The sequence below is a fragment of the Balearica regulorum genome, chromosome 2 (assembly GCF_011004875.1).
Source record: "Balearica regulorum gibbericeps isolate bBalReg1 chromosome 2, bBalReg1.pri, whole genome shotgun sequence".
Lineage (NCBI taxonomy): Eukaryota > Metazoa > Chordata > Aves > Gruiformes > Gruidae > Balearica > Balearica regulorum.
Window position 1 is genome coordinate 68,639,199 of NC_046185.1, and position 8,351 is coordinate 68,647,549.

General features: G+C 38.2%; 1 long non-coding RNA gene across 1 annotated transcript; it reads left to right on the plus strand.

Annotated features, from left to right (window-relative positions):
- Positions 1-248: 248 nt before the first annotated feature.
- On the plus strand, positions 249-8,091 carry LOC142600737 (uncharacterized). The gene is made up of 3 exons (XR_012834298.1): positions 249-320; positions 4,992-5,168; positions 7,910-8,091. It is a non-coding gene; the product is annotated as an uncharacterized LOC142600737 (long non-coding RNA).
- Positions 8,092-8,351: the final 260 nt, after the last annotated feature.

Consider the following 8,351-nt stretch of genomic DNA (forward strand, 5'->3'; position numbering starts at 1 on the left):
CACCATGCATGCAAAATTCTGTTTGTGCAGCAAATCTGATGCATTGTGGATTCACTGAGCTTGCACTGTGTGCCCAGAGTGACCCCTCTGCACCTGAGTAGTAAATCCAAAGTGTGCCGTGCATGCATGCAGTAGTCACTTGTGGCTGAGTTATGGGCATCTGGCAGGTACAAGTAGTCCAAGCTACTGCCTCTGCTCTGACCTGTAGTCCCAGACAAATGTCCAAATTCCCTGTTTCGGGTGGGAACAGTGGAAACTGCTCCAAGTAGAACAAGGTGGCGTATCCGAGGAAGATCAAGCACATGGCAGCTACACGTGAGGTAAGCAGATCACCACACAGGAGGAGTGACTGAGAGCCACAATTCAAGAAAGATAGACATAGCTGTTGATAACACATTGTGCTGAGATCAGGCTGTGTTTGACCCACTTGCTCTTGACGACACTCTAAAATATTATCCGGCTATGGCACATTCTGCATTAGATCACCAGCTTCCATGCTTCATCTCCTAGGGGGTCCAGTCATTCAAGTCCTACACAGAAATGGCATCAGCAGTTTTTTAGGTTTGCTAAGAGTTAGTCATGGCTTCTGTATCAGGATGTCATTTTACAGCAGAGGTACTTCAGGATTGTCTGAAGTCTTGGTGGTGCTTTATTGCAGTGACTGTTGAGTTGCCTGAAGTTATTCGGAGCACACGCTTCACTGTTTAACCTTCTCCTCCTTCCCACTTCCCACTAAAGTCTGCTTCCCCTTCTTTCACGTTGCTTTTGATACATACTGCTTCCTGTTTCTCTTCATTGCTGGTAGTGAGAGTAAACAATCAGCAGTAAGTGAGTATTGATCCAAGTAGCAAGCAGCCTGGGACTTGCCAGGCCCAGCCTTGCCCAGGCTTCCCAGGACAAGGGCAGGGAGAACTGGACAGAATTTTTGATGGGGAGTCCAGGAGGGTATTTCTGTAGTGACAGTTGTGTTGCAGGGCACTGGCAGCCATTGGTCGTTCTCTTACTTTTGATGTAGATTTTTCTTTTTAGAAGGAACAGCCAGTGAGTGTATTTGGAACAGGAGTCTCTGAGAGTTTATTAATTTTTCCGTATCGCCACATCCATTCCAGTTTGTGTCACTGTAGCCTCCCTGTCGGGCACACATTCTCGCTCTTTCAGGTCATTTGTCTGGTCTTTGCTGCACAGCTTCTTGCTGTTAATTTGTTCTCTGTTGGTTCAGGCTGGGCTCTAAACAATTTTTTTATGCCTTCTAGTTACAAGCTTGGCATTGTATGTTGCTGTTCCTTCTTCTGTCCAAATTAACTAACTGCTCCTTTATAGATTCTCTGAAAAATGGAAAATCCAGGTCACTTCTGTAACCTGAGCATAAAGACTGTAGTCTAACAGAGCACAAGGCCTAATAGAGCAGAAAGCCTGTGGCCTAACTCTATTGCTTAATCGAGGTTATATATATTAGTAACAGAAACTGCAAAGGTAGCAGAAATTGCAAGTAGGGACAGGCAAGATCAAAATGGCTCTGGCAAAAGTTATTTTAGTCAGGTAGGGTTTTTTTTTTTTATTGCTTGGGACAAAGTATGAACGCAAGCTAAAATTGCAACAGCAAATAACCCCAGAGCGTGGCGAGTTATACTTAGCTAGCATTAAGGTAATGTCATATAGAAGCAGAATATTCGTGGTTAGCTAAAGTGACAAAAATACAGCTGCACTGATATTAATCCTATATTAATCTTGTAAAGAGATGGGATTTTGAGAAATAGAGGTCTTTGGAAGGGATCTACCTGCTTCCTCTGCATAGACCAGTTTTCTCTTTTTAGGCATTAACTGAACTTGTTATTCTGATTTTGTTATTGATAACTTGGCTAAGTAGAGAGCTAAGCTTTACTGCTCACATATCTGTGAGTTTTATGAGTTTATTTGAAATCCTTGTAACAGCCCTTAAATTCTACTGATCATTAGAGGTCCCAGTTTGGGAGTTTTATTCATGTTTTAATAACTGGTCAGTAATTCAAGATGTGTTTTTAAAGATGCAGCTGCTGGCTAAATACTTTTCAATTGCAATGTGAAAAGCTGAATGGATATAATGTGATTTCATAAAACATGGTCCTAACTCAGGAGAGGATGAAATATATGCTTTGAGTTATGTGAGTGCACAGATAGCAGTTGAATGCTTCTAGATGTATTGTATATATTTTAAAAACATACCCTGGCTTGAAAGAGAGCATTGCAGGTGATATAATTCTGTTCTGCAGAGGGCAGTAGTATATGTACATGTATCTAATGCATAAATATGAACAATATTAGTATTACTCATTAAAAAGTCACTTTCACTTGAAAAAAGGGGATAAATCATGTAGTAAGTAGCTGTTATTCAATATGGCTACAAAATTTGTTTTTGCTGAGATATAATCAGGAAAGTGCTAATATTTAATTTGCTGCAGAAATAGGCTAAACTGAATCTGTGAGAAGACAGTCAGCCCATGCAATTTATGCAGTGCTGTTATATATGTTATGCAAATTAGATCGGAACCGTAAGGTATTTGCAAGTTCTAACTTTTCTTTTGTTGATATAGGAGAAGCATAATAAACTGACCTTGAGAAGGGGCCTTATCTATTTGAAACAGAGTAGCAACCCTCATGTTGTTACTTTCTACTAAGGGGTTAATAGGATCCCCTTCTCTTGGCATTTGTGTTAGTTCTTCATTTCCCTGGGAAGTGCTTAGGTGAGAAATGTTGGTAGTGAAATGGAGACAGCTTGGGTAGGTCTAGAAGCCCTTGAGCTTACATCGTTGGACATCAACCTTTCTAATTAAATAACTACTGAGCAGCATTTGCACTCAGGAGAATTTTTTCCAATAGTAAAAGGGGAGGAATCCTGATCTTCAAGATGTGTACAGCTTTGGCCAGTGTCCTTTTTCCCTTTTACAGTTTCCACTCATGCCACTGTGCCTTTGGATCTTTTTTTCTGCCAGACAAACACACTCTGCAGTGTTTAAAAACCGTCTGCACCACAGTTCTTTGGAAAACCAGTGGCTGTTTGTCTCAGATCTTTTATTTTCTGTATTACTGGATTCATGGTTATCATGTTACTGGATTACAGAAAAAGACTGGTGATGAATACTAGGGTGTTCATGACTTTTCCCTCCAGGGAAATACAGTGCTAAAATGTGATTTCGTTCTAGCAAAGCAAATGTGACAGGTTTCTGTTGAGTTTTCAAAGGGAAATTACAAAGCAAATTTGGAACTTCTCATGCCTAGACTGTCATTTTAAAACCTGTAGCTTGGATATCTAACCTGGATGTTCAAATTGTATCATCTCAGAGATCAGTCCTCATGGAATTAAAGTATTGCAGAGGGAAATGCTATTTGATTTGGAGTATGTGCTTTAGATTGTATACTCTATAGTTTAAGTGAGGTAACTGGTGAGAAGATATTGCATAGCCAGCTGTTTCACCTGGCTTCCCCTGCACCCTCAGCTGCTGTGGGATGAAACTGTACTAGAGGTGTGGGGATTTGCAAGATGATTTACGCTTTAGCAGAATAAGAACATATTTTAGACAGCTGTACAAAAAGAAAAATCTACAGGATTTTTTTAAGGTGTTGGTGCTGTTACTGCCACTTTCTGACCAACTAGAGATGCTGATATTTGCTCAGGTGGCAGCTTTCTGGTAGTAATCTAATTGATTTCTGAGTTAGTTCATTGGCTGTTCAAATGTCATTAGCATCCTCCCTTGATTTTCACTCACAACACTATCTAACAGTGAATGCATACTCCAGTTTGTTTCTATTAATTGATATACAAATTCTGGTCAGTACAATGCTGTGAATCTACCACTTATTTTTAATAAGGTTTCTTTAAAAATGGAGGAAAGGAGAAACTGGGTTATTCCCAGTAGTTTGAAGAAACATTATAAGAACAATGGGCATCACAGGAGAAGTACGAATAATCTGCTAAAAATGAGAATTTGCAGACAGTTTTTTCTACTGCTGTATTCCTCTTTTTGATGTGGGTTTGGGTACTTGCCTGATATTCATCTGCTTCTCCACAAGGCAAGAGAGGACATTTCCCTGTTGCCTGTGTGAGCCACAGATACAGCTCTACCTTAGTCTTGGGGAGCAGATAAGGCAAATGACCTCCTTCTCATGGAGCTATTCCTTGTTGATCAGGAGAGAAGGAGAAGTGAGATACTAAGGATTAACTGTCAGATACATGTGCAAATTGACTGAGTCTTCTGGAGGGATCATCCATTTAAAGAGACTAAGGAAATAATTCGTGTTCCTTGTCCTCAGTGTGACTACAAGATGACTGATCAAGTTGTCATTGGTGTTGGTTTTGCAAAAGAAACACTTATTTGAAAACTGGAGGAAGTACCTTCGTATTTACATGGCTAGCAAGCGATTATAAGATCATCGATGTTTTTTTCTCAGTGTTGGTCAGTCTCAGCTACATTTAAGTTACATATTTAACATATGCATTAAAAAAGGAATTTGAAAACTGGATTTCAATACCAGCGGATATTAGAAATAAAAAGAAAATGGAATCAGTCATTTGGTGTTACTTTGCTTTGTTTATAACATAATATCCTAAGCTGGTAACAATATAATATAATATAATATAATATAATATAATATAATATAATATAATATAATATAATATAATATAATATATAATGTAATGTCATTGCAACAAGATACAGTGCAATATTAACGTCTCCAAGTTTTTTAGCTAAAACATACCAATATCGCACAGATTGTGTCTTTCATTTTGTGTTGCAGAGTTTGTAGTTGTTGGAAAACAGGTGAAATCAGAGGAACTTGCAAGGAAAGTAAGGAGAGTATAAATAAGTATTGTTAAAGAACAAGCTACAGTAGCTCTAGAGTGGATGGCTTTCTTGGAGGCCCAGATTGCACAGTGATTAAAGTTTTGTTCATGGTAGATATTGCTGTTTTATTTGTGCTTAGAGGTGCTGATTTATGCTCATATTATTTTCCAGGGTGATTGACTGGAGGAAGTCTGATACATTCCGGGTGCCAGACACTGGATGTTGCATGCAGCATAATCCTCTTGCAGCAATCTCATTATTGGAGTTTTTATGTGAGAGTGAAGTGGAGCACGTAAGCCAGAAAAAAATTCTATTGACTTCAGTGGATACCGCATTATGCACTGAGAGGTTTGTTGTAATGAACAAAGTCAATAAGAGAGAAGACAATGGAGAAAAACCTGGGAATGAAAGTTTTACCACAACTTCCCTGACTCCAGACATATAAAAGGCCCATGCAATGCTGACCTCTCCCTGCATATGACCCACTCAGGTTTGATGTAAAAGCCTTAGCTAAGGAGCCACAAGTCCAGCCTGCACCCACTTTGTAGCTAGAGAGAGATGTGTTTTTCTCAGAGCTGTCAAGCTATTGCCATTCATAAGCAGTAAATTTATACAAATTAATTTTAAGAGATGGAAAAAAGCTGGGTTTGCTCACAGGTAATGCATTTGGACTTCAACAATGTGAAAAATTTAAGAGCAAGTGAAAAGAAAGAGAGAGAGAGAGCAAGCCATATTTTTTCCTTATATTTAATGAAGCACTATGAATTTCTGGCTCTTTGGGAAAGGTGTATTACTAAGAGTCATTAATGGAACCTAGGCTTAAAATACACTCAGCTGAATTGCTGACTGAAGAAATGTCTATGTAAAACTTAATGTTTTCCTTTTTGTGAATATTTTAGAATCTTTAAAAAAATTTTTGAAGAAAAAAAAAAATCAATGTTACACTTCTTACCATTTGCTTTAAAAAGGATTTTCCACTTGCTCATTTCCAGAAGGTCATCTCTGAGATGTACAAGCTAGCCCTTCATTTAGGTCTCCTCTTACATTCATATTTAACTTTCTTTCATTCTGTGGCCTTTATTAGCTGAGCTCAAGGAGCTTGTAGCACATTTTAAACAGCAACACTGGGAGGATGTAAATGCAGAATAATGTATCAGGACTCAAATTTGCATGGTCAAATGTCAAAAAAATTAGGCCTTCCCCAGAACCATGTCAAGAGAAATAACATAAGTGGCCAGCTCAACAGCAGGCATGCCATTATCAGTTAGTTCAACCTGTCATCACTGACTGGGAGTGGAAGCAGTGGTCATTAGCTTTAACTCTGCCGGGGAAGGTTGCGCTTCTTTTTATTTTATTATATATATTTTACGCCATCTGACAGTATTTCACAGAGCACCACAATGTTATGGTTTCCTCCTTGACAGGGGAAGGAGGGGGAGGTGCAGGTGAGGGAGTAGAGAAGAACACTTGCAATCATCTGTTGTCAGCTGGAGGGGGCAGGAATTGCATTGCCTATCGGATAAATACTCATTTAGAGTAATCACTTTATTTCAGCCCTGTAATGACATTAACAAGCTTGGAATACAGGGAATTACATGAGTCAGAACAAATAATTGAATATTCCACTGCTGGGGAATGCAGCGCAAGTCTGACTTAATGTCATGCCATCTCTGAAGCCAGCACTAGCATGCAATTAGATAATAAGCTTAAACAGCATATAATTGGCACTACTAGTATGAAAAACATACTATTAATTGTTAAATTCTTACCTGCTTGTAACTTTCATGAAACAAAAGTATCTTGCATGTCTTTTTAAAGAAAAAGAACTAGAGGAAACATATCAGTAAGTTTTTAAGAAAATAAGGGTTGCTAGTGAAGAAGAGGGAAGAACCGAAGTCCAGGATGTAGAAGTAACGACTTCAACATGGAAAACACTTTTTTTTTTTTTTTAGGAAAGCATTTGGTTGAGAAAAGGATGAGAATTGTTTAATAAATGATATAAAATACTATCATATTTCATATCCAAAAGGAAAGGTCCCCATTTGTCCTTTTTTTTGTCAGTACATTTGGTAAAGTTATTTCTTCAGATATTGTTGCCCAACAAACCTGTGACCTCACAACTCTGAGCTTTTTTTCAGTCACTCATTGCTCTTGGAATGTGGTTGATAAGGCCTTTTTATAGAAATACGCTAAAGTATCCAAAACTACTCTGGGCTCTGGCAAACAAGGAAGGGGAGGAATTGTAAAGTGTTTGATTAACTCAACACTTCATAATCTGTCTGATTTATCACCAAGCTCTAGGTTTTATTTTTGACACATTCTTACAACATCCCGAGTCAGCGTAATTTGGAACGTTCCATCATTTTAAGCATCAACTAACCTGACTTATTTCATCAAATTATACACTCTATAGGAGAATATTAAAAGGATTCAGTTGCATATATTATATACATTGAATGATTTGATAGCAATTACCAAAGGCAACACAATTCCTCAAATATGTGCCAATTTAGGTAAACACTAATGTTGGACAGGTAAAATGTAAATGCAGAAGCAGCATCATCTCCATCACCTACCTACATTAGCTCTGAAATCAGTCTTAACCAACAGATAACACATTAAATTTTCAAGACTTGAACTAAACATAGTGGAGAACTTCTTACATTTATTATAAAGATGAAGAGTTTAGGCCATCTTAAAACTAAACTCCTGTTCTGGATCTTTGGCCATTGATTTCAGCAGCATTGGAACTACCTTATAATTAAACCAATAATTGGTGCTGCAGTTGCTATTTGCTTTTCTCATCAGTCTATCATGAGGCCACAGCTGACCTTTCTCTTGAGACTTGAGTGAAATATTTCACTGCAGGAACATGGCAGATCTAGGGAAGAGCTCCTTTTACTAGAAGAGGTTTGTGGAGGAGCCCAGGCCCTGCATGGCAGTTCAAGCTGGCAGGTAGTTTTTTTCTTCGAGAGAGGAATCCAAGCTGATGGTGAATTGTGGGCTCTGATAAGTGAAGCTTTGCATGGCTACCTGAGTCTCAGAGATCTGAGACTTGTCATGTTGAACACTTATTTCTGTTTTCTTAGGAGAAGAGAATGACCCCACCTCTTGCTTTCCCGAAGATAAGGTATTCTGGGTGATCATACTTCAGATTATCACTGGCATTTGGAAAATGTGACCCATGTGTTTGACAAGTTGGCTTGAAGAAAAACTGCCTGTAAAATAGCAAGCAGAAGCTTTAGATTAGAAGGTCAGGCGAAATATCTACTACAAAAGGATGTAGTTGATCCCTGGATGGAATCCAGATATGCTGCTCCTGTAATGGTGTAGCTTTGAAATATATGAAGCTTTTTTAAAAGGAAATATTTGGTGTATTACTACTAATTAGTAATACAATTTTAATCACATTTACGGTATGATTTTTACTCAACAGATGGCATACTCTCAAGTATTTCCATTTATTCTATCAATAAGACTACTTGCAAACCTCATCTCTCAATTTTTATAATGATACTGCATTTAGATAAT